Consider the following 27,503-nt stretch of genomic DNA (forward strand, 5'->3'; position numbering starts at 1 on the left):
GCATTGGCTCCTTATTAAACATTGTATACATTTTAAAATAAAGCACTAAATGGTTTAGCTCCGCAGTACTTAAGCAAGCTCTTAACGCATATTATAGTCCTTCATGTGTATTGCGATCTCAAAATTCCGGCCAGTTGATAATACCTAGAATATCAAAATCAACTGCTGGCGGTAGATCCTTTTCCTATTTAGCACCAAAACTTTGGAACAGTTTTCCTAACATTGTCTGGGAAGCAGACACACTCTGTCAGTTCAAATCTACCTCTTATGATCTTATAATGGCACATAATCACAGTTTGCAGAAAAGGTAATAATGCTGATTAAATGTTAAGTGATTATTAAAGATGGAAAAAGAAATGAAACACTGTATTGTTAAATCAACTATATGCAGATCAGTTTAGCCTGTATTTAGATTGTCATTAGTTCAGTATTAAGTAACACAGTGTAAAATGTAATCATGTTATCGGCTGGATCCTGGATCATGTTAACGCTTTTTCTCAATGATCTCCTGAATCTCTTCCACCACTTTTGCTTTATTGTTTGTGATGTTTTTTCCAGCGACCTCCATAAGATCAGTGATCATCTCAGCGCTGTAAGCACCTTGAAACGTGGGATATTTCTTCCTCCAGGCCTCAATATCATCTGAAGAAACATTGACACACTTAAATCAGAACACAGTTGATATTTCAGTTTTATTCAGGATATTGTAAAATTTTAACTTGCCTCCACAGTTGACCACATTAAAGAGAGGGAAACGGTTGAAATTAAATCACGGTTGGAACGTTTTGGCCTTTGAACACATAGAAGTCCTTCGGGTTCTCTGAGTCCTCACTGGGAATGTTGACCTCAGGGAAAGGGATGTTTCGTTCCCTGCACATCTTGGCAGCTTCTGTCACTGTCTGCAGTGGAAAAGAATTGCAGCATCACTCTATTAAAAGTGGTAGTCAGCCGAGAAACTGCCACTGGGACGAATGGGACTGCTAACGGATAACTCTCTCATCAACCATGAAGATGGTTAAATTAAAACATATTTAAATGGTTTTCAGCAATATTCTTCAAAAAAATCTCCTTTTGTGAAGGGGTGGAACAAAATGAGGCTGAGTAAATTATGACTGAATTTCCATTTCTAGGTGAATTATTCATTTAAATGAATGCAGTAATGCAGAATGCAGACCTTGTATGAGAATATGTGCACTTTTATATTAAAGAGAATAATACCATGAAAGGATCACCCTCACTGAAATCCAGGGAAATGATGAGGTCAATGTTTCTCTCTTCTCTCAGCACTGGGAAATAGGGTGAGTTGAGCAACAGTCCAGCGTCTTCAAAGTCTCTCGTCTTACTTTTCAGTAGAGGGGCGGGCACTGCTTCATCTGACAATATTTTAGTGAGAGATCACAGCGTGAAATCAGTCCGTTTTTTATATTCATATTGAATTGCCAGTAATCAGCATGTCTGTTCTCACCTGTCATGTTGTTGAGAAAGTTATATGTCCTGCCCCATATCCACTGAGCCATGCAGCTCAAAATGCTGTAGTAAAGACCTGTACAACAAATACACTCTTTAAAATAGTGTCTTTGGTGGTTCTTTGGTTACCTAAATGGTTCTTAGGACAGTCTTTGCGAGTATAGGGTTGACTATAATTCTCTTTGGAGATTCAAAAAGTTCCTGATGTTTCACTATAGGTTCTTCAAATCAGTGTTTTGTTTTTGTTTTAGCTTTAAAGAACTAGTACATAGCTGGTTTTCTAAAGAACCTCAGCGAAATTAATCAAGTCTAAAGATTCCTTTACTGGTGAACATTGCAAAGCACCAAAAAAAGAAAAAAATCCTTTAAAATGCTCCTGTGAATGTTTGTGTAAGCGTTCTGTGAAGAGCATCAAAGGTTTTGTAAGAAATTGTAGTTGTCCTCGACCCAGATTCTACTCCAAAATATGTTTTAGAATGAGCTCATCCCCGAAACGGCTTAATTATCATAGAGAAGAATAAAATCAACAGTATTGTATTGTTTCTGCACCATTTGGGTTTATCACATTCTGAGCAAATGGTCATCAATTGTAGAATTAATTTTAAACCTTAAAAATTAAAAAGAAACATCTATGTTTTTCAATAAATAAATAAAAATAATAATAATTAGCTATAGCAGAATCCTTAAAGATTAGAATTAAAGATGAGGTTATTGACCAGGTATCAGAAGAAAAATACTGTGGCATGATTTTAGATGATCAGTTACATTTTAAAAGTCATGTGAAAAAGATACATAAAACAATTAAGGCAAATCTTACTAGCTTCAGAATAATAAGAAACTGTTTAACATATGATCAAGCCCTTTTGTTTTTAAACTCGATGATATCACACATGTCCTATGGATTAGTTATTTGGTTGCAGACAAATCAGTCTGTAATTAATCAGATCGAATGTCTTTACAACAGAGCCTTGACCATTTTAGATAGAAAGCAAATAAGACACCATCATTGTCAGATATTAAGTAAATACAAGATTTTTAATGTTTTTTTTTGTGTTTTTTTTAAGATTTTAAGCTTTTTAATGCTCATTTTGTTTTTCTCCACTGTGTAAAGTTTGTGTTTAAATGGTCTTGCACCTCAGCCCTTATGTCATTTTTTGAGAGATTGCACGGGTGCAGCAGATCCACTAGAGCGGCTTCTATTGGAAATTGTAAAATTTTATTTTGTAAAACATCTTTTCCTCAGACTGTCCTCTCAGTGAAAGGTGTAACATTATGGAATTCATTACCTGATTATTTAAAATCTAGTTTCAATATTATTATTTTTTACAAGCCACTAAGCCTTGGTTAATTGAGCAACAAACTAGTATATGTTTATTTTATTTTTTTTGCTGTTGTACTGTATCAATTTATAACTTATAAATGTAACTTTATAAAAGCCCTTCTAGGGACAAGTGTTGCAAATTAGCTTTAGCTACAAGCACTATGATACACGCATTGGATGGCTGTTGTCACAGTTTTATCTATGTTTATTGTATCTGTCCCTATACAAATAAAACAAATAATAAAATAATCGGCCTTACAGTCGTTAAGTGTGTCCCAGGCTTTAGTCAAAATCCACTCACGGTGTAGTGTTTGTTCAGAGCGAGTTCTGTGTGCTCGCAAATCCTTTAATATCCTATAAACAACAATAGCTTGAAACAAGAGTGCAGCTTTGTGTACCTTGCATTGTAATTGACAGCTTAAGTGTTTATGATGGCAGCGATCTTGCTCGTTTTCTGTGTATAGCTAATATATATTTTTCATGCTGCTAACTACACATTGTAAAGTTTCTGGATTGACACATATTTAAATACGTGATTGAATGCGTTTGAAAGTTATGACCATGGCAACGGATGACAATTGCTGATTGCAATTGTTACTTTGTTTTTTGTTACTATGATCTGTCCTGACAGTGATTTTGTATTTAATAAATAAATAAGATAAGTTAATATTTCAAATTGTTTCTTTGCATTTATTTTTGGATTTATTGTCAGTATGGGGCTCTCAGTTCACATGGGTAGGGGACTTTGTACTGTCTGTGTCTGTCTGTCTGTCTGTCTGTGTGTGTGTGTGTGTGTATGTGTGCCCTTGTTTATATTACATTGTGGGGACCAAATGTCCCCATAAGAATAGTAAAACCTGAGATCACCTACATTGTGGGGACCAGCCAGCGGTCCCCACTTTTCAAAAGGCTTATAAATCACACAGGATGAGTTGTTTTGAGAAAGTAAAAATGCAGAAAGTTTCCTGTGATGGGTAGGTTTAGGGGTAGGGTTAGTGTAAGGGGACAGAATATACAGTTTGTACGGTATAAAAACCATTACGTCTATGGAGAGTCCCCACAAAGATAGTGAACCAGACATGTGTGTGTGTGTGTGTGTGTGTGTGTGTGTGTGTGTGTGTGTGTGTGTGTGTGTGTGTGTGTGTGTGTGTGTGTGTGTGTGTGTGTGTGTGTGTGTGTGTGTGTGTGTGTGTGTGTGTGTGTGTGTGTGTGTGTGTGTGTGTGTTTGTGGATGATCGTGTTCGTCCACCACCACCAAAGACTATTTTTGACCCAGGAAAAACCCTGACAATCCTTATGCTAATGCAATGAAATTGACAAGTAGCCATTCTCAATCTAATAATTTGATGAGGGGAAAAAACAAATGGGTTTTCTCCTCATATTTCACTAAAACATGTTTAGCGGTTCTCGCGATAAATTCTACCTTTCTAGGGTCCTAGTATGAGAAGGTTTAGGCATTAAATCACACCGGTTCCAACTGGAAGCTCAGTTATGGCTATTTAAAATATGAAAATGTTTAGTTGAATTAATGCTTTCTGCATTAATATGGCTTAAAAATCAAAAGTGAACATTGTATATCAGTTCAACCTACCGAGCACACTGACCCGAACACTCAAATAGTTGCATACATCCATGGTGTACTGCTCCATATACCGTTTTGCAGCTTCTTTGTCAGTGAGATCCAGTTTCTCCTCTGGAAAAATCAGCTGACTTTCGCCTCCAGCGAGGTCTGTAAAAAGAGGAGAACATAACTGAGTTCTTATCTGACAACATATAATTCTAGTTTGTGTAACTACAAACATAATTTACAAATGACTTTAATTTTTGTTGGCCAAAACATTGGTTTTGTGAAAAAGACTATTTCTGTTTGACCAATCAAAATATTCAACGTCACCACAGATTCATGAAGTAGCACAGGGGTGCTGAGCAGACGCAGTGAAAGTGAACTGTTTTCTGGATCAGCTTCATCTCATGTTTGTTGGCAGCACCCTGACCTTATTAATGTAATATAGTGTGCGTGCATATAAAAATCTAACTTATTTGCATTTGAATTATCACCAGTAAACGATTCTAGATTCTGCAGAGTGAATTTTCTCAACTTCATGTTTTTACACAGTTCTGACCAACTGTCTGCAGGGGTTCAAATCAACCCGTATTTTCATTTTTTTGCTCAAATTAAAAAAAATGTATTAAAAAAAATTAATGTTTAAATTTTGCTGAAAACAAAACAGTAAATGTAATATATTTTAAACACAGATTTGATGTGAAATAGAGCCTTGAGATTTGAATTGAAATAGTATAAATAGTAATAGTGTCAGTCATTTAGCTGACAAAACTCAAGAAAACAGGCACTGTGAAAATCTGACACTATAAACCACTGAACAGATTCTACGTCTGTCCCTCAGGGCCTCATTTTCATTGGAATCAAAATTAAATATATTTGTTGGGCAATAACAGTGGAATGTTCAATAACTTTTTTTTTTTCTTTGTGTCTCTTCAAAAATAGATTTTTTAAAAAGGAACCCCAAGAAAATGTTTACCGGTCAGTGTTGTTCTGATGTGTGTATCATAAGCAGAAGGATCTTTGCCATCCAAAACACAGAGATTCATGTCCACAAGCTTCAATAGCACCTGTAAACACTTGTCTATAGATGGGTCTGGATCTTCTGAAGAAAACACACATTGATTGAACAAACATGAACACACTGAAAATGTTTTCTCAAATATTTTACTACATGTAACTTATCAATAAATAAAAGCAATAAGAAATGCTTTACCTTTCCCAATTTTCTCAAAGATTTCTAAAAATAAAAAACAAAAGATCAGAGTTCATATGAGGACAATGAATTGCACTTTACAGCCCCTAAAACTCTCTTATTTCAATGTTGTTTTTACTTTTGTGGATATTTCAGCTAACAGTTTGCTTCGTATATTGTTTTACAACATTGAGTTCAAGTTAAACTTACCTTGTGTTCTCAATTACATGCTTTAAATGCATGTCCTTGAAAGAGCGCATGCAGTTTTCTAACGTAGGCCTATGTATTTCCGTTGACCTCTCATGCAATGTGAATGGTAAGACCCATTTCAAATGCAGGCAAATTACAACAATGGTTGCAAATAAATATACAGTATTTTAATTGTTTGATCTATTGGTAGGGACATGTCTCTAGTGTCCCTATAAATTCTACACACTTGATGAATTGACTGGAAGTTTTAGGCAGAAGTGAATATTTAGAACAATTGCAACTGTACCTTGTATTATTTGCCAGAGGAATTTCTCAATCTCGTCTCCATCAGCTAAAGCGCTGCCACACAGAGCTGCAGAAAACACACAATATCAACAAACAGGAAGTTTAAGATAAATGGAACAAAAGCTGATTTTTAAAAAAATATATATTCATGTAGGCTACTTGCATTTATATATATAGCCTACACACATCACATTTCAACACATTTATTGAATAATTCTGCTTGTCTTTTTATCTGAACATTAGTGACATTTAAGCGAATTTTGAGGTTAAAGGGGTCATATGACGGTTCTAAAAAAGAACATTATTGTACATTATTGTCGCTCCTCTATGCCCCGCCTTTCTGAAACCCGTCGATTTTTACAAAGCTTATCGTTCTGAAAAGTGCAGTGTGCTCTGATTGGCCCGCGATCCAGTGCATTGTGATCGGTGATTTCCCCTTACCATATTTGAAACATCAATTCCCAAAGCAATAATGGCAGGTGATAATGTTGATACTCGTACTACCTTATCAATTCGAGCCCGAATCTGATCTGGAAAATACACATAACCAAGATGATCGATCAACTTGGCCAGCGCGACTGGACCAGAACGTATCAGAGTGGTAAGGTTTTATTTCATTGGGGACATAATTACTGATTAAAATAACTTATGATTTATACTTCTGTATTGGACCTACGCCAGAGCCTCTACGCTGTAGGCTATGCGTTGGTTTTCATACTTCTGTGTCGTTGTCTGTGTCGACGCGCAATTGTGAATGTGAAACCCAAAACTCGCGTTTGAATAGTCAGTACAGTAGCAAATTCTTAAAATATGAAATTTGTGAGTCAGAAGCACCAGACTGTACTTGCAAAGATGTATTGCCCACTTTTTTGTGCACAGCTGGCCTTGTACTCTCACAGGTTCTTGAAACAGTTAGCTCCAAAAAATGCGCAGCACAGTCGAATATTTTGGTTGTACTGTTCTGGAACTGTGTTGTAAATCAAACTTAACCTCTCTTTTCTAACTGTGTCCTTTTCTGTTCTTGTTTTCTTTTTTAAGGAATACATCTACAGCTGCACAGACCACAGTGCTGAAAAAGTGCAGATAGAGCACTACGGAGACCACATCCTACCCACTATCCAGTCGGCCAACCTCTGTTTAGAGACAGCCTTCACCTTTTGCTGCCCTCCGAAACAGACAAAGAGCTGCTCAGAGCATCTGAAGCTCTGTGTGGGGACCAAATATATGTGCAGGCACTAGGGGTTGCACGACTACTGATTTCTGCAAGTCGATTCCTTATCAAAACAACTCGAGTTACTTGACTACTGGTGGTTTATGCTACTGTAAATGAGAAGACATGAAAAGTTCTTATAAATAAATATTTATTAATTAATAGTCTAATGCAACCATTACATAAGTAAACTCTCAAAACATTATAATTATGACATTACATATTTAAATTTTCATGTCACAGAGTAAAGCCAAATAAATAGCTGTTTTTGCCTTTCATTTCAGACGCAATGTCCGCTTTTAGGGGCCGTTCACATATTGCGTCTTTTGCGCGCTCTACTTATTAAGTTATTTCAAATGTAGGCGCGCTCATGAGGGAAGCGAAGCGGTCGCGACGCACATACGGTGCGGTGCACTAGTTTTGCCTTGGCCGATGTCTTGGCGAGATGAAAACATCTCAACTTTTCAGAATGCCGCTAGCGCGGAACTTCCGGCTTAACGATCTATGGAGTAGGACGCAATTTTCGGAGCTCCTGCAGTTAGCGTTAAATTACGTTCATTGGCACATTTTCGCGTTATTTTTCTTGGTGTGTGTTTTATCTAACACTTCTTCTTTTACTATTGCTGAGTAAAATGCCGGCTAAACCCAAATCTGGCAATGCTCCATCTGCTGCGCTTCAGCGGCCTGCTGCACACGCTTCATCCCCGCCTGTTAGTGATTCCTCCTCCCCTTGCGACAGTGCTGTAATGTCCGCTGCCCCACCCGATTTCAAGGAGGAGCTGCTCGCATCACTTCGTAAAGAGATGGCGGCTATTTTCAAAACCGAGCTCCAGGCTGCCCTAAGCGAACATTTTACGTCTATCAAGACGGAGTTGCAGGCAGTTAAATCCGAATTGACTGGTACTATTACAAACATGCAGGCTAAAGTGAGCGCCTTGGAGAGCACGGTAGGTGAAATGGAAACTTCACTCTCCACCTGCAGTGATGACATTGCTTCGCTACAGTCTAAAGTGGAACATCTGTCTGCCGGGCTGCTAAGAGTGGACAATAAATGTGAGGATCTCGAGGCCAGATCGCGTCGCAATAATATCAGGATCATAGGTGTGCCCGAAGACTCAACCAGCTCTTCCATGATGTCGGCTGTCTCCACTCTGCTCAAAGAGGCCTTTCAGCTGGATAAAGAGCCCATTTTGGACCGCGCTCACCGCACCCTGCAGGCCAAGCCCAAACCTGGGGAACGCCCACGTCCCATAATCGCCCGACTGCACTATCATACAGACTGTGTGGACATTCTGCAGCGAGCTAGAGCCCAACAAAGAATTAAGATCGGTGATATGGCTATACATATCTTCCCTGACCATACCGCGAAGACTGCCCGTGCCCGTGCTGCCTTCAATGACATCCGCCGCCAGCTCCGTGAGATAACGTTGCCTGGGTTACGGTATGGCCTTCTCTACCCGGCGCGCCTCCGTGTTACATATGACGGTACCGAGAGAGAGTTCGAATCACCGGAGGACGCCAGAGCATACATTAAGACATTAACCAAGTAAGAAATCTGGTATCTTTTCAAGCAGTTTTACCATCGTGGAAGTGGTATGGACAATTACGATCTTTTTTACTTAACACACTAAGTGCTTTGTTACAGCTGATGTTCATCATGGGTGCCTTGTTCTTTATTGTTGTAAGTTGCGGGAGCCCGTCTCAAGCTTAAGCTTTCCATTAGGCAAATGCCGGTAGCCTTGCCCTTAGGGAATTTACTCCTAGTGGAGTTAGCACTGGGTTCTCCATCGTTTGGGGATGGGGTCGATGTAAGTGCTTTGGTGAGGGTGGGAGGGGTTTGGCTAATGTTCAGCCTGTTTGGCCATCCAGTTTATGTGTGTATGTCTGTGCGTGTGTTTGTTGTTAACCCCCCCCCCCCCCCCCCTTTTTTTTTTTTTTTTTTTTTTTTTCTCTCTCTTTCTTTCTGGGGTGGTGTTCTGCATTCATCTACGGCTCTTAGTTAATAATCCATAAATGTCTACCAACACTGGAAATTCAGGACCCACTATTAGAGGTTCTCATATTAGGTTTGTGAGTTGGAACATCAAGGGTTTGGGAAGCCCCATTAAAAGATCTAGGGTATTTACTCACTTGAAAAGGCTTAATGCGGACATAGTGTTTATACAAGAAACCCACATGCGCACCACAGACCAGGTCAGGCTAAAATGCCCGTGGGTCTCTGAGGTGTTTCACTCCAACTTTAACTCTAAAGCCAGAGGAGTTGCTATTTTAATTGGTAAATCAGTTCAATTCTCTACTTCTAAATTGATTTCTGATGAAAATGGCAGATATTTAATCATTTCAGGCACGCTGTCACACATTCCTGTATTACTGGTCAATATCTATGCTCCAAATTTTGATAACCCAGATTTTATGAATAAGGTATTTGAACGTCTCCCTTCTCTGCATGATAACCTCCTCATCTTTGGAGGGGACATGAATTGTGTTATTGATCCTAGGTTAGATCGCTCCTCTCCCAAAAGTTTGACCCCATCATTAATGTCCAGGTCGCTCTCTGACTTCATGGCCAAGAATGGTTGCATTGATCCCTGGAGATTCTACAACCCTACCATCAAGGAGTATTCTTTTTTTTCACATATGCATAAATCCTTCTCTCGGATTGATTATATTTTCATTGATGCTAAACTTATTTCCAAGGTGTCAACGATTAAATATCATCCTATAGTTATCTCTGACCATGCCCCGCTCTCTTTAGATATTCAGCTTTCTCCGCAATCCCGATACTCCTCACCATGGAGGTTAAATACTCTGCTCTTATCAGATGATAAATTTAACTCTTTTATTGTATCTTCAATTGATGATTTTATCATGATCAATCAAAACAAGGCTGATCCTATTTCTTGTTCACTGCTATGGGAATCACTCAAAGCATACTTGCGAGGTCAAATAATTTCCTACTCTGCACATTTAAATAAAACTCGAATAGCCAAACTTCAAGAGCTTTCAACTAGATTGGACAAATTAGATCAACAACTAGCCACTTGCCCCTCCCCTAAACTGCTCAAAGACCGTGTTGATTTACAAACTGAATTTGACCTCGTTACGACTACTGAGGCAGAGCGCCTTCTTTTGCGCTCGCGTTCCACATATTATGAGCATGGCGATAAGGCAAGCCGGCTCCTGGCCCATCAGTTGCGTCGCCAGGCTGCCTCACATATGATTCTTCAAATCAAGGATCCCTCAGGCACACTGCATACTGACCCTAATTCCATTAACTCTGTATTCTGCTCATTCTATTCTTCTCTGTATAAGTCCGAGTCCTCATCTGACGCTTCTGACATGGGTGCTTTTTTAGATAGTCTCGACTTTCCTACTATTAGCCCACATGTTACCAAAGATCTTGATCTGCCGCTATCAGTTGATGAAATCAACACTGCTATAAACAACATGCAGAATTCTAAAGCTCCTGGCCCGGATGGATTCCCAGTGGAATTTTTTAAAAGATTTCAATCTAAATTGACCCCGATATTGCTTTCTGTATATAAGGAACCTCTGCAGGTTGGCTCTCTCCCTCTTACTTTAAGACGAGCCTCCATAAGTCTGCTGTTAAAGAAAGACAAGGATCCCAACCTCTGTGGTTCTTACAGGCCCTTGTCTTTACTAAACGTGGATGCAAAAATCCTTGCTAAGGCTCTGGCCAGCCGCTTGGAAAGATTTCTTCCGGCCATGATTTCAGAAGAGCAAACTGGCTTTATTAAGGGCCGTCAGTTATTTTACAACGTCCGCACCCTTTTAAATATAATATACTCGAAAAATTCTACTATAACCCCTGAAGTGGTCATTTCAGTTGACGCTGAGAAGGCATTCGACAGGGTCGAATGGAACTTCCTGCTTGCCGTACTAAATAAATTCGGGTTGGGTGATTCATTCATTTCATGGGTACGCCTTCTCTATACATCTCCACAAGCTAGTATCTCCACCAATGGCGTCCAATCTGCTTATTTTCCTTTATCTCGAGGCACCCGACAGGGTTGTCCATTATCTCCTTTACTCTTTGCGCTGGCAATAGAGCCTTTGTCAATCTATTTGAGATCCTCCTCCATTTTTTCTGGTATATCACGTTTTGGAATGGAATTTAAACTTTCTCTTTACGCGGACGACTTGTTGTTATATGTCTCCGACCCCGGCCGCTCTATACCAGTAATTTTGTCCTTTATTCAGAAATTTGGTTCTTTTTCAGGTTACAAAGTTAATATCTCCAAAAGCGAATGTTATCCTGTTAACGCTCTAGCCTGTCAACTGAGTCAGTCTGATATCCCCTTCAAATTGAGCCCCTTAGGTTTTAAGTATTTAGGAGTTAATGTAACCAGAAAGCTAACCTCCCTTTTTTCTGCCAATTTCTCCCCTTTAATGTCTAAAATTAAGTCTGACTTTCAAAGATGGAGGGGCTTGCCATTATCGCTTATAGGTAGGATCAACACAGTTAAAATGAACATTTTACCCAAGTTCTTGTTTCTATTCCAATGTCTCCCTCTATTCCTATCTAAGCGCTTTTTTAAAACTATTGATCAGGATATATCTAGCTTTTTATGGTGTGGAAAGGCATCCAGAATAAGTAAATCAATTCTTCAGAGATGTAAACTTAATGCCGGACTCTCTCTCCCAAATATCCAATTATACTACTGGGCAACACATATTCATAAGATCTCATTTTGGTCCAAATCTACGCATCCCCCATGGTGCAAGTTAGAGATAGATTCATGCAGCTCATCCTCTTTGCCGGCTTTGCTCACCTCCTCTATCCCTACCAACTTCTCTGGCTTTACAGATAACCCAGTGGTAATTTCCACTCTAAAAATTTGGTTCCAACTTAGAAGGTATCTTAAATCTACTTCTCCATCTATTTCAGCTCCTTTGCTAAAAAATCATTTGTTTCAACCTGCCCTATCTGATCCCACGTTTTCTACATGGTATGACAAAGGCCTGAAAACTTTTAAAGATTTCTATAGAGATGGTACTTTCCGTAGCTTTGCAGATTTGTCTAGTGAATTTCAACTCCCGCCATCTCACCTTTTCCGCTATTTCCAAATCAGGCACTGTGCCAAATCCTTGTTCCCGGCCTTTCCCTCATCACCCCCTCTCCAAGTGTGGGAAGAATTTCTCTCTCCAGACCCCCCTCAGAAGTCTTTCATTTCAGAAATCTATAACAAACTTCTGAATCATGATACCTCATCCATCACCAAAGTTAAGGCTGCCTGGGAGGGTGAACTTGGGTTGGAGTTGCATGACACATGGTGGGACGTTGCCCTCAACAAAATCCACTCTAGCTCAACCTGTGCCCGTCTAACTTTGATACAATTCAAAGTATTGTACAGGATCCATTTCTCCAAGGCACGCCTGTCACAAATTTTTCCCACTGTCACCGACAGCTGTGACAAATGCCATACCTCTCCCTGCAATCTAACGCATATGTTTTATTCTTGCCCGTTAGTTTTTTCTTTCTGGCAGAGGTACTTTGATATTATCTCTGAAATACTTGTGACGAATTTAACTATCTCTCCCCATATTGCCATATTCGGATGCCCAGAGGATTATACTAGATTTACATCAAAGCAATTAGACATCTTTGCTTTCACATCTTTACTGGCGAGACGACATCTCCTTCTCCACTGGAAATCTACAAAAGCCCCTTCCAGCGCTCAATGGCTAAGGGATGTTATGTTTTTTCTGAAATTAGAAAAGATTAAATATTCTCTGAGAGGTAATTCCAACAAGTTTTACAGTAAATGGCAGCCCTTTTTAACTTTCTTTAAATCTCTTCCCTCTTTTCCCCCTGATTGATGGAACACCCCCCTCCCCTCCCCCTCCCTTATTGTTGTTTATCAGTTATTGGTTTTATTTATTTATTTATTTCTGCTTTTGTGAACTTGTGAATGCCTGTATGTTTTGAACTTTGCACTTCGTTTGCTTTGTGTACTCGTTTTTTTTTTTTTTTTTTTTTTTTTTACATATTGTACGTTTAAAAAAAAAAGGAAAAATAGCTAAGTATGGCTTTATTGTTGTGTCATCTCTACCTCATTGTTATGTATTTTTCAATGTGCCATATTTTTCAATAAAAATATCAAAAAAAAAAAAAAAAAAAAAGAATGCCGCTAGCGCACCGCAGGTCATGTGACAAAGACCAACCGATCAGCTTCGGCCTTTCCGTAACATCATCGAAAGCTCGGCCGAACAGCTAATTATAGCTGTACAGGGTGGGTTTTTATTTCTCATCTCCATAAATATATCTAGTAGTAAAGCTCATGCAAGGGCTAGAAATCAATTAATCCTTTGCTGATACTTTGTCATCATGAAGAGCGCAGTTCATGGTTGCATAGCAACGACAGACGTCATGGGAGCGCAAGCACTTGTGGAAAGAAGGAGACGCTTTCCACGCATTTTTAGACACGATGGGCCCTATCTTGCACCCAGCGCAATTGACTTTGTACACGACGCATGTTTCATTCCTATTTTGCACCCGACGCACAGCGGACTTTTCCCTCCACAGAAGCACGTCGCTAAACTAGGGAATGAACTTGCACACCCTGGGCGGTTCAGCGCAAAAAAGGAGGCGTGTTCCGGCGCAAACGTTCCCTGGTGCTATTTTACTGTTCCATAAAACAATTGCTCCACTGGCCAGAAAAAAACCTAGTCTAAAGTCAGTGGCGCGTTGCGCGTTGTTCATTATGCTATTTTAAGGGCGCATGCTTGACCATAATGTATAGCGTGCACAACGCGCATACACTTTGATTCTCTGATCTACACAGAAGCAGCAGTTTTCATTTTTGCAAATCATATTATTACAAACGATAGATAGATAGATAGATAGATAGATAGATAGATAGATAGATAGATAGATAGATAGATAGATAGATAGATAGATAGACAATTTATTATACAAGCATACATCTAGCTTACACATTTACCCACATTATCATACGCCTGTTTAACCGAAGCTAATTTGGGTGTGTTTCTCCATCCCCAACGTCACTTCTCTCTCTTTTACGGCCGTGACGAGAGCGTTGGTCTCCTCGGCTGTGAACGCTCCTGCCGTGCGCCTGGCAAATCCGCCGTTATAATAGGAATCCGCTTTAGAACAAGCACGTCTGCTCTTAAAGGGAATGTGAGATGATGCTCTGATTGGTTTATTTCACGTTACGCCCAAACCACACCTATGAATAATGAAGCTACTTCAGACCAACCCCTTTTAGATTTGCGCCGGGCGCAAGAGTCATTTATCCCGCCGGGAAAATAGCAACAGCGCCAAGACCCGCCCACAAAGTTACTTGCGCTTTGCGCTTTGTCACTTGCGTTTCAGATCGTTAAAATAGGGCCTGATATGTGAACGGCCCCTTACAGAGTTGGCAAATTACAATATTTTTGTCATCCTTGATGAAATACTTCCACACATCTGATGTGTTGGTTACGTTCGCCATTTTGAATTAATTTATGGTTAATGCACACTCGAGTAGTCGATTGTTTCGGAAAGCGCCGACTAATGGTTGAAGTAGTCAATCTCTCGACTAGTCTATGCAAGCCCTAGCAGGCACGTACTGGACACAGCAAAGATAAGGATGGGTCTGCCTCATCTCGAGGCAGCACTTGTAAGTTCGCCTCCTGATCCCTGAAAGGGGTGGTGGGAACTTTGGGCTCGTAGCCCAGTTTGGGGTCTCAGTATTACTTGAGTATGCAGGACCAAACTAAAGGCACGTTTCGCTGACAGAGAACGCCTGCAGGTCCCAAAACCTTTGATGGAAGTGAGTGCAGTCAGGAGCACTGTCTTCAAAGAGAGGGCATCAAGTCCAAATGGGGCTCTCTGTAACCAAAATGCCAGCAAGACCACAGAGATGTCTCATGAGGGATTGAGGTGTGGCCTGGGAGGATTCAATCTCCAGTCGCCTCTGAGGATCCTGATGATCAGATCGTGCTTCCCTAAGGACTTACGATTCATTGCATCATGTTGCTATAGCGGCTACATACACTTTCAGAGTAAAAGGGGTCAGCCGACCCTCTTTTCCTGCAGGAAGGAAAGCACCTGGTGACTGTCCATCTCTGTGGGTATTCCCCTCGGAAAGCACACCAGGTAGCGAACAGACTTCACTTCAGGGCATAGGCACGTGGAGATTCCAGAGGTCTGGGTGCGGGTGCCAAATTGTGCTAATTGAGTTTAAGAGTGAGGAGGAAGTGATCTGAGGTGTGCAGTGGAGTGACCAGCGTAGGGTCAGTGGAGCAGTTGTGCATGTAAATAAGATCCAATTGTTTATGATTTGTGAGTAGCCGCAGTAGATACTCGTTTGAAGTCAAACGAGGCAAGCAGAGTTTGGAAATAAGCAGCCAGAGGTTTTTCTAGGTGGATGTTTAAGTCTCCAAGAATTACCAGAGTACCACCACCCTCAGGGAAGGATGAGAGTAATACATCCAACTCCTCAAAAAAATTGCCAAGCTGATCTGGGGGACGATAAACAACTACAAAATGGATTTTAATAGGGCTGGTGATAGTAATTGCATGTGATTCAAATGAGCTGTTGTCACACAGAGATGGTAAAGGATTACATTTCCATTCGTTGGAGATGAGCAGACCAGTACTCCACCCCATCCAGAAAGGCGAGGGGTGTGTGAAAAATGTTTATTTGTGGAGAGGGTGGCAAGTGTCCTCTGGTCTGATCCAGGTCTCAGTCAGGGCCATGAGGTTGAGACCTGAATGACTAGAAACAGATGTAATGAAGTCTGCTTTGTTTACAGCAGACTGGCAATTCCAGAGACCAACAGGAAAAGAAAGTAATGTTCTAGGAGACACAGGGAATGTACACAGGTTTTTAGGATTGCACTGCCTCCAACGTGTGATACTTGATTTACGAGTGTTAGTAATAGTAGGGATTAGGAAGCACATATTGAAAAACGGCTCACAAAAACAAACAGATGAGAACAAGCTGAAAAAAAGAGGATGGAAGGAAAAAAAGAATAGTCAAGTGCCTTGTTGTCCTTGCTCGGTGGAGTCACGCAGGTAGAGTCACTGACACTCAATGGTCTTCACACGATGAGGGCTTCACACAAGGGCTACTGCGTCCACGGTATACTAATTGATTATATACCCGCCTGATACGTCGTTACTGATTTCAGCTGGCCCCCCGCCTTCGTATTTCACAGAACGAAACTGACAAACCATGCTAACAAGTGAGAGAAAAACGTGATTTCAGCAACGCCCCTTTCAGCACAGTAAACACAGTAAACACAGTAAACGAACAAAGTTACCTAGCAACGACACGCTAGAATCAAATGACAAAACTCACAAATACACTTACAATATGTTTTCCACTTCTTTTCGATCAACTGCTTCTCTTAATAAGAGCTTGTTTGAACTGCTTAAGTTTTATAGCTGGCTTTGGCCACACCTTCATATTTCACATACGAATATTTGATTTACATTAAAGCTGCAGTTCGCAGTTTTTCCTCTTTGTCGCCATCTCTGTTCGAAATCTGTTTTGAGGAGAATGTACGGCTGTCAATCACCGCGCTGGTGCTGTGGATACTGCCATTCGCAATCACAGATTCTACTTTTTGGAAGTATGACCAACATAAGAATTTTCACCGGAAAATGTCATCTGAACAAGTAAGTAACATCCACTTGTGTTCTGACCAACTAAGGGGAAAAAGCATTGCAGTAAATCGCGCTGATTAAATCTAACTCTCGCTTATCATATCACGTCAAACCGTGCAAATTATACTTTGTTCTCAAATTGTTAATGTTAACAACAACAGCATTGCGTGACTACATTTAATGCCCTTCCGATATTTGTCCTTGTTTTCGCATGGGCCCGTAGCCTGGTAATACCAAACTTCGTAGACAGAGTCTGGAAGGGCGTAATTGAAAAGTGTTTTCTCGCGGTGGGGGGGCGCTTGTCTGAAGTTTAAAATCACTGGTTACCCGTAAGCCAATCACATAACGTTTGGTTATGGCGTGTGTTATGCGCATGCTCAGCCGCATCTAACTTCCACTGTAAACACATGTATGATGCGAAAACAAAACCATCGAGCGAAATACCGGAGTGAACATGGCTGTGAACGACTTTTGCAGATTATGTGAAGTAAATCTACGCATCCACGGTACAATCTTAGCGTCTACGTCACGGCTGTCAGCCCGCCCTCTGTTCGTTGATTGGACGGCTGTTTTGAGGCCGGAGGAAAACGGAGAGATAAGGCGCTATCTCAGACTGAGTACAGAAACGAACTGAAATTGAGCGGAAGTACGAAGTCTGACGTAGTCAGGCTAATGGGCCCAGTTAGTCTCTTTTTTTCTCCCAAGTCTGAAGTCTTTTGCGTTCTCTTACGAGAGTTCTCTCGTACTGCGTCTTAGCTAAGACGCTGCGGGAAAAGTCTCTTTTCACGAATATTGAAGCAAAAAATTATCCTTAATTTTAATATTTGTAAAACGCATTTGCAACAGTATGCAGCCATAGGCAAGACGGCTCGTTTGCTCATTGGCTGTTCTACTAGCAAATGCATAAGCCTATCGAGCGCAGGCTGATGCAACATCAGACCAATGAGGCCACTTCCCGCCGACGCGGGCGTGGCCTCGCCCTATAAAGGTAGCTCGAAAAGGCTGACTCACTTGATTTTTCACCTCTTCAGCGAACCTCTCATCGCTGGATCTCGGATAGAAGCAAGCGTCGTCTGAGTGCAAGCACATCAGCGGGACGAGCCATCTGAAGTCGCTGGCCTTCGCCGCCTTCCACTGCCGTACCTGCTGCGCTTTCCGGCGCTCATATCCTTTTCTGTTCCTCTGTGTGTGTGTGTGTTCGCCCTGCGACACACACTCGTAAAAGAGCTCGCGTCTTTTTAAAGATGCTATCCTGCGGCTCGTGCCGAGCCCCACTCAGCGAGGGAGACCGTCATGTCATCTGTGTCTCCTGCCTGGGTGAAGATCATGCAGCGCTCGCGCTCGCTGACGGCGGCTGCCCTCACTGCGAGCTTATGCCTATGGTGACTCTGCGGACTCGCCTGGCAGATTTCAGAGCCGCGTCGGGGGATGAGGACACGTGCTCTCTGTTAGCTTCGGGCAGCGGCGATTGGTCGAGCTCTGAGGATCTCGCGCTCGCTGCTCGTAAGCCTAGCAGACGAGCTAACATCGAGAAGGAGTTGATGCGAGTGCTCTCGCTGGCCGCGACGAGTCTCGGCCTCGAGTGGTTTGCACCAGCACCTCCCTCTCGTACCCGGCTGGATGGTAGCTTCCTTCCCGGTGAGCATGCTTCTCCTGAGTCTAAGCCCGCCCCCTTTCTTCCTGAGCTTCATGAAGAAGTGGCAAAGGCCTGGAACGCTCCCTTCTCAGCACGAACTCGTTCGTCTGTTTCTCCAGCATTCTCCGCCCTGGACGATGCTAAAAACAGAGGCTACCAGTCACTTCCGCCGGTGGAACAGGCGATAGCGACGCACCTTTGCCCGCCCTCTGCTGGACGGCGGACGAAACCAGTGTTGCCATCCAAAGCCTGCCGCACGACGTCATCGCTGCTCGCGCGAATCTTTTCCGCTGCTGGGCAGGCTGCGTCTGCACTACACACCATGGCCACGCTGCAGATTTTCCAGGGAGATCTCCTCCGTAAATTGGACGAGATGGGACCTGATGCAATCTGCCTCGCGGATTTGAGAAGCGCTTCGGATCTCACCCTTCGCGCTACTAAGTCTGCCGCTCAAGCTATGGGACGTGTTATGGCTTCCGCCACTGTGGCTGAAAGACATCTGTGGCTGACGTTTTCAGACATGGCCGAGTCTGAGCGCACCGCGTTCCTCGACGCCCCGCTGAATCCCACTGGCCTCTTCGGATCCTCTGTCAATGAGTTCATAGAGAGATTCGCAGAGGACCAGAAAGCGTCGCAAGCCTTCAAGCACTTCCTGCCGAAGCGCTCCAGTTCTGCAGCGAGTCGTGCTAAGCCGACCCAGCGGAGCTCTCAGCCACAGCCCCCTCCTCCTGCTGCGTCATCACGACAGCAACGCAGCGCGAGACCTCGCTCTCGCTCTACCAGCCGTCGCCCCGCGCCGCGTGGTCCACGGCAGAGGATTGTGGTGAAACCGGAAGCCCCGAAAACATCCTAGCACGCCTAGGAAAGCGCCGGTGTACGAGTCCCGCTGCGGCCGGGCTCACACCCAAGCGCGCCGCTGTTTCAGTTCCAGGTATTGCGACTGTCTCAGCGTCTTATGCAACGCGCAAGCCCGTACAGTTGCCCGCTTGCCTGCACACAAAAGCCGTTTTCACGGCTACCCAGATATATCCCATAAAGAGTGTATTTTCTGGTGTCCCGGCCACGGCCGATGGTGCTATAAATGTAACGCTGATGCCCACTTTTCAGTGCCCATCCGTACACACAAGCACAGCCCTTCACACAGGGCTCGCGCCCATAAAATCGACTCAAGTCGATCGCGCGCACTGCATAGTAGACGTGCCCACTCCTCAGTGCACACGAACACTATGCCACGCACGTCTGACGGTTTCTGTAAAAACGAAACCTGTGCACGTTCGCTCTGCTCAGACAGACAACGCGCCAAAAGTAGTAAAGGTGCGCGCTTCCAGCCCACATTTACTCACAGACGATATGAGTCCCACGGGACCCGCTCAGCCCTCCCTCACTCAGCTAAGCGCCATAGCGGGGTCGAGGACGAGCGCTCTGCCCGCTGTCATCAGCGCGCCCCACGCCTCGAATGCCACAGACATAACGCCTGTGTTACAGCACACCGAAGCGCTTCCGTTGCTCAGCCAACAGAGTGCGCTTCGCATCCAACCCTTAGCCATCCATGCAGATGCATGGGCAGCGCTTCCAGGGGTTTCGGAATGGGTGCTAAGCATTATAAAGAGAGGCTACTCGCTACAGTTTTATCGACGCCCTCCCCGCTTTACGGCGCGTGTCGAAACTACGGTGAATTCGGAAGTAGCACACCTACTCCGAGCCGAAATTTCAAAACTGATGAGCAAAGGGGCTATAGAGCCTGTATCTCATGCTCAAAGCGAACGGGGGCTGTACAGCAGATACTTTCTGGTTCCCAAAAAAGACGGGGGCTGCAGACCCATACTGGATCTGAGACAGCTGAACAAAGCATTAGTGAAACGCAGTTTCAGAATGCTTACGACCAGGAAAATCCTCGCGCATATTCGCGAAGGAGACTGGTTCATGTCAATAGATCTGAAGGACGCGTATTTTCAAATACAGATAGCGTCACGTCACAGGCAATACTTGAGATTCGCCTTCGACGGTCAGACATACCAGTATACAGTCCAGCCATTCGGTCTGTCCCTAGCACCTCGCACATTTACGAAGTGCATGGACGCAGCGCTCGCCCCTCTCAGACTCAGAGGCATGCGAGTGCTGAACTATTTGGACGACTGGCTGATTCTGGCTCATTCACGATCAGAGCTCGTGGAGCACAGGACCATGTTACTCGATCACCTCGAGAAACTCGGTCTCAGAGTCAATTGGACGAAGAGTTCACTGAACCCCAGTCAAACGATTTCGTTTTTGGGCATAGTTCTGGACTCACAGTCTATGACGGCGCGGCTGTCGCCACAGCGCGCGCTCGGCATTCAGCGCGCAGCGAGATCTCTCCGCTGCGACGCGTCCTTCCCGCTCAAAACGTTTCAGAAGATGCTAGGTCTCATGGCCTCAGCATCGCCAGTTCTTCAGCTGGGCCTGCTCCGCATGCGCCCCCTACAGTTCTGGCTGAAAGCGCGGGTACCACGCAGAGCGTGGACTTCTGGTCGACTGCGCCTCAAGGTCAACCAGAGCTGCGTTACAGCTCTAGAACCTTGGACGGTGAACGACTGGTACCAAACAGGTGCAAGCCTGGGGACTTCCTCGAGAGTGAGAGTGGTGTCTACGGATGCCTCCACCTCGGGATGGGGAGCGCTGCTCGAGGGCACACCGTTATATGGCCTGTGGTCAGAACGGGAAAAGCTCCGACACATCAACTGTCTGGAAATGCTGGCAGTAGAAAACGCGCTGACGCGTTTTCGTCCCCATATCAAGGGCCATCACGTCTTAGTCCGTTCGGACAATATGTCTGTGGTGTCCTACATAAATCGCCAGGGCGGTCTCAGATCCCGAGATCTGTACAGGTTGGCGGAACGCCTCCTGGTATGGGCTCAGCACAACTTGCGCTCGCTGAAAGCAGCTCATGTGCCTGGGATACAGAATGTGGGTCCAGACAGGCTGTCCAGGAACAACATTCCCGCGGGCGAATGGTCTCTACACCCACAAACAGTCCAGCTGCTGTGGGAGAGATTTGGCAGAGCGGAAGTGGACCTCTTCGCGTCCAGCGAAAACGCTCACTGCCCCGCGTTCTTTTCCAAGAGCGAAAGCGCGCTGTCCCAGAGGTGGCCACGCTGCCCGCTCTATGCTTTTCCCCCCGTCTCCCTCCTTCCAGAGGTGTTAGAACGAGTGAGGGAAACGAAATGCTCAGTGCTGCTTGTAGCACCACTCTGGAGGAACCAACCTTGGTTTCCAGAGCTGATGCAGTTGGCAGACACTGCCCCATGGCCGGTGCCATTGAGAAGGGACCTTCTCTCGCAGGCCAGGGGCTCGATTTGGCACCCTCAACCGAAGTTGTGGGCCCTACACGTGTGGGCTCTCAACGGTTACCCGCTGATTTCTCAGTAGGAGTGCTAAATACTATCACTCAGGCTAGAGCACCGTCGACTCGACGGCTCTATGCCTCAAAGTGGTCGGTATTCTCCAGTTGGTGTGTGGCTCGGGGATGCTCACCCCTCGACTGTGAGGTAACGGAGGTTCTCTCCTTCCTTCAAGAGCTGTTGGATAAGGGCAGAGCCCCATCCACGCTCAAAGTATATGTGGCGGCTATCGCAGCGTTCGCTGAGACAACGCTCGGTCAGTCGATAGGAAGGAACGATTTGGTCATCCGCTTCCCTCAGGGGAGCTAGGAGACTGAACCCTCCCAGACCCCCGTCGGTCCCTGTTTGGGACCTCTCTACGGTCCTGGAGGCCATGAAAGGTCCCCCTTTCGAGCCCATCCAGACGATTAGTCTCAAACATCTGTCATTTAAGACAGTGTTTTTGCTGGCCCTTGCTTCAGTGAAGCGCATAGGGGACCTGCACGCGCTCTCGGTGAGCCCGTCGTGTCTGGAGTTTGGGCCTAGTGACTCGAGAGTCATACTCAAACCTAGGCACGGCTATGTGCCGAAATCCCTCAACACGCCGTTTCGGGCTCAGGTTATATCCCTGTCCGCCCTGCCGGTGTTAGAAGAGGAAGGAGACTTGAGCTCTCTCTGCCCTGTCAGGGTTTTAAGAGCCTATGTGTCTCGCTCTGCTGCCTTTAGACAGACTGAGCAACTATTTGTCTCGTTCAGTGGACGTTCCAAGGGAATGGCTGTTTCGAAACAAAGCCTATCCAGATGGATAGTTGACGCCATAGCGTTAGCATACACCTCCAGAGGTCTTCAGTGCCCGCTGGGTGTCAGAGCGCACTCCACGAGAGGCGTTGCCTCGTCGTGGGCCTGGTCTAGTGGGATATCTCTACAGGATATTTGTATGGCGGCAGGCTGGGCCTCGCCGTCTACATTTATCAGGTTTTATAACCTCGAGGTTCCCGCTTTGCAGGCTAAGCTGTTATCGGTGTAATTGAACACTGAGAATGCAAGCACAGTGCGTTACTACTATCTTACGGGCAGTTTTACGTAAGACCCATATTCCCACTTTAGTCAAGGGTGTCTTGTCTAAGTGATGTCTTATATTGCGTCTGCGGACGCAGCCACGTATCAGAACGGAGAGTTCCTCCTCTTGTTCTAGGACTCTATGTGAGTCCCTCTGGTGATTGTGCACTGTAAATCCTGGGTCCGCCTCCAGGTTTATGGTTGTTAATCCCTGCACGCACGGCGTCTTACATTGGGTTCCCGCAGCGTCTTAGCTAAGACGCAGTACGAGAGAACTCTCGTAAGAGAACGTACTCGGTTACTAACGTAACCTCGGTTCTCTCTAGTAGAGGGAACGAGTACTGCGTTCCTTGCCGTGCGTACGATTCACTTTGGTTCGCTTCTTCGTTGAAATAAATCAAGTGAGTCAGCCTTTTCGAGCTACCTTTATAGGGCGAGGCCACGCCCGCGTCGGCGGGAAGTGGCCTCATTGGTCTGATGTTGCATCAGCCTGCGCTCGATAGGCTTATGCATTTGCTCGTAGAACAGCCAATGAGCAAACGAGCCGTCTTGCCTATGGCTGCATACTGTTGCAAATGCGTTTTACAAATATTAAAATTAAGGATAATTTTTTGCTTCAATATTCGTGAAAAGAGACTTTTCCCGCAGCGTCTTAGCTAAGACGCAGTACTCGTTCCCTCTACTAGAGAGAACCGAGGTTACGTTAGTAACCGAGTACGTTTTACAACGGGTGAATCTCCAGTTGTCACTCCACCACCAACATCCTCACACGCAATATAGCCTACTAGCCGAGACTTTATGTGGACAGATGTGACGTAATGACGCAAAGACATGCTCGAATATCCCGTGGAAATCCACCAGTACCACTGGAATTAAAAACATTATTACAAGCTTACCATTTTGAATCGAGCTACGGCAAGCACATAGTTTTGAACACTGGCTGGTTATGTACTTGCTCAAAAAATAAAAAATTATTTTGGATAATTTTTAACCCAAAAAAGCTACGGACTGCAGCTTTAATAAAAAAATAAAATAAAAAAAAAACATTTTTTTATTGATTTCATGTAATATTCAAATTTTCTGAGATTTTGAATTTGGGGTTTTCATAAGCTGTAAGCCATAATCATCAAAATTATAACAAATAAAGTCTTGAAATATCTCACTTTGCATGTAATGAGTCTATATAATATATTAGTTTCACCTTTTAAGTTGAATTACTGAAAGAAAGAAACTTTTGCACGATATTCTAATTTTTCGAGTTTCACCTGTATGTATTTGACATATTCTATACAAATAAATGGGATAAGTTTCCCTAGGTGGCTTCTTGCCCTAGGTAGGATATCTCCATTTGAATCCCAGGACATCCCCAGGTTTAGTGGGGCAATTTCGTGCAATTACTAAATTAGCAAATATTTTTATTTATTTCCCTTAATAATATATTGGACATGCTAAACTCATCTCCAAATACTAAATGTGCTGTAGAAATTGATGTGTAAACAATTTTTGAACATTTCTTGTCATAATGTTATTATTTACATTTCAGTTTTGACTTGGAAATGAGTAACTACAGACCTGATTGCCGGATCAACACATCACAGAAACTACCAATCTATTCGTTTGTTACCTTGCAGGTACAGCATGTCAATCTCAGGCTGCTCCTTTTTCATAGAGCCATTTTTAAGCTGACTGCCAAAGTTGGATGTTTCCACAAACGCTCCAGTGAGGGAATAACCTGCTTCATGTGGAGTGATCTCGAACCAGGGGTCTGCAGACAGAAACACGTCCATATAACAGCTGACACAAACACATCAACTCTCTGTCTTTCTTTCACACAAACACACAGACCTCCTTCCTTTTGCTGTTTGCATTGCTTGTCGATCACTGTGTAGATTGGATACGGGTCTTTACTCTGCTGGTTCCACTGCTCTGAGAGTGTGTGTTCATCGATCTATAGAGAACGCATTTCTTGTGTGTTATTGTAGAGGAGACCGTGGATAATTAGAACAATTTCTTCAATTACAAATAATTCCAAGTGATAAAACAGCTCACTCAGATAGCCACACTGGTGATACCCTCTGAAGGGGAACATCTCTAATAAAATGTCCATATGTTCCTGCAAGAGCTCTAAAACTGTCAACAGTTCCTCCAGTGACCACATGATAAAGAAAAAGGCTTTGAGACACTTGAAATATACTGAAGTTCATTGAGTTCATAACAGGATATTGGGGGTTCTGTCTGAAACAAAATTGACTTTACTTTATAAAGAGCTTCTTACTGAGAACATATTGGGTACATTTCTTCAAGAATGAATGCCATATAAAGTATTAAAGCAATAAGGGAGAGATTTTTCCTTGTAACTACTTAAAAATTACTTGATATAATATTTTAGTATATTACTGTTGCATTTACTTTGATTAGCAACCTAGAAGTGCACAATCTAAAATGTATAATCTTATATTACTTATGTTATTTATTTACATATTTATTTTTATATGACAAAACTTTGTTTATTTCCAGGTCAAAATTAGATTATGAATTCCACATTTTCATTTTTATGCATGTATATTTGAGGATGGCGGGTACATTTGTAGTACTTTGAACAATATTACAATATTGATACTATTAAATATTTATATTAGCCTATATATTAACATATTTAACACAACCTGAATGTGACCATCTCACAAGTCACGTAAGTCATGAAAGCTGTGTTATGAATAGTTACAGACCTCTTTCACAAATGTCGTGACGACCATCGCTGCCCAGAAGTCAGTCAAGCTGAAGTTGTCTTTCTCTTCGTAATATTTCTTCAGTTTGGCAAATGAATCTTCCCAGCTGACTGCAGGACCGCTGAGTCTCTGGACGATCTTGTCTTTCACAGCCTCTAGTTTGGTGGACCAGTCTGGTTCCTGATATAAGGAGGCCATACACCTTCAGAAGAACAACATACTGCTGTCATTTATGACATTCAACTAATCTGTGTGTGTGTGTGTGTGTGTGTGTGTGTGTGTGTGTGTGTGTGTGTGTGTGTGTGTGTGTGTGTGTGTGTGTGTGTGTGTGTGTGTGTGTGTGTGTGTGTATTTGTTTGTTTGTTCTTTCTCAGGGTTCATACCAGGTAGATCCAGAGACTCCACTCAGATAAAGGACACAGTCTAGAAGACCTGCTTTATCGAGCTGAACCAGGGATCCCAGCAAACCCACCATGGCTCTTTCTCCTCCTCCGGAACCCAGTAATGCAATGTTTGGCACCTTATCCTGAAAAAAAAAACACAGTTTGATTTTCAAGCATTTGATGTTCAGTAGCTACAAAATCATTTTTGTAGGTTATTTCAAGAAGGTATAGCCAGGCAGATATATAAAGTATAAGATGTCTTACCACACTGCAGTGTATCCCATGGTTCTGCAGGCTTTGTTGAACAGTGTTTCTCCTTCTGACTCTAAAGTCCTCCTCATTGTTATCCAGAGAATGTTCGATTCTCACCTTACTATTGCAGCGACAGACAGGCAGACCATGAACATCGTCACACACTGCTATTAAAAATATTTCGATTTCATATATTCTTGATTTGAATTAAAAAAAAAATCTAATGATCCATTTTGTTGTAGACTTTAATTGTGTAAGTAATGTAGCAGTATATGTAATAAAGTGCACTGCTTCAGAGGAATCAGAGCAGGATTACCTTTCCTGGAGTGTGGATGAACTCATCTATAAAACAGTAGAGTGCATATGAAAATCACCAAAGGTCCTGAATGCCACAAAAATTTATGTACATCTAAAATGTTAATTTGATCTTTTTTTCTTTTTTTTTTTTAATAGCAAATCAGTACATGTCATACATGTCAAGTACAAGTGAATACACACCTAGACTAATGGCCAAAAGTAATTGAAAATGACATTAAGCTAAATATAATTGTTTCAGTTTAAAAGTTAAAAGGCAAGATTTACTAAACAGGGCAAATTAGTATGAGATTGCAATCTCTGTAGATTGCAATACAAATATATTAAATGGCCATAATAGAGCTGTTCAGTCGTGATGTAATTTAATTGTAGTCTTTAATAGAGTCAGATAAATAGCCTGCATTTTAAAAACTCTTTGACTGTTTTTTTTTAGATTATTGGTTAAAAATTGCAGCAGTATGTTTCAGACATACAGTTATAGAATAGTAACTTTGTACAGATGTTGATGTCTGGAAATGTGAAAACTTTCTCATCCTGAAAATAAATTTCCCTTTAACATTTCCCAGCCTCATATTGATCATGTATTTATACACGTTTTTTTTAGTGTGCAAATCATTATGTTATTTAACTGGTATTAAATCTATTACAGAAAAAGGCTGCAATAATTCATTCAATCTACTGCTGTTACATTCCAGTAATAAGCCTTTTAATTGGCCAAATATTTCTGAAAATATATAAACTACATAAAACTTTAAATTGTATACTCACTATTCTTGTATAGTCTTGTAAAATCCTGAGACTTCTCCAGCAACACAGAAGTTGTTTTCTCTCTGACAACGCAAAAGATGCCCTTTTATAGGGCTCTGAAACTAAACTGTATCATTATG

The 27,503-nt window shown here is 42.8% G+C and overlaps 1 pseudogene across 1 annotated transcript; it reads right to left on the reverse strand.

The window, feature by feature from the left end:
* Nucleotides 1-334: 334 nt before the first annotated feature.
* On the reverse strand, nucleotides 335-27,503 carry LOC311293611 (cytosolic phospholipase A2 gamma-like; annotated as a pseudogene). The gene is made up of 15 exons (XR_014630293.1): nucleotides 27,385-27,503; nucleotides 26,618-26,643; nucleotides 26,314-26,422; nucleotides 26,050-26,192; nucleotides 25,667-25,868; nucleotides 24,783-24,885; nucleotides 24,562-24,702; nucleotides 6,041-6,106; nucleotides 5,566-5,589; nucleotides 5,329-5,454; nucleotides 4,380-4,517; nucleotides 1,466-1,543; nucleotides 1,219-1,373; nucleotides 724-899; nucleotides 335-642 (listed from the first exon to the last, which is right to left on the reverse strand). The product of XR_014630293.1 is annotated as a cytosolic phospholipase A2 gamma-like (transcript).

This window comes from Rutilus rutilus (assembly GCF_951802725.1).
Source record: "Rutilus rutilus genome assembly, chromosome: 7".
NCBI classification, from domain to species: domain Eukaryota; kingdom Metazoa; phylum Chordata; class Actinopteri; order Cypriniformes; family Leuciscidae; genus Rutilus; species Rutilus rutilus.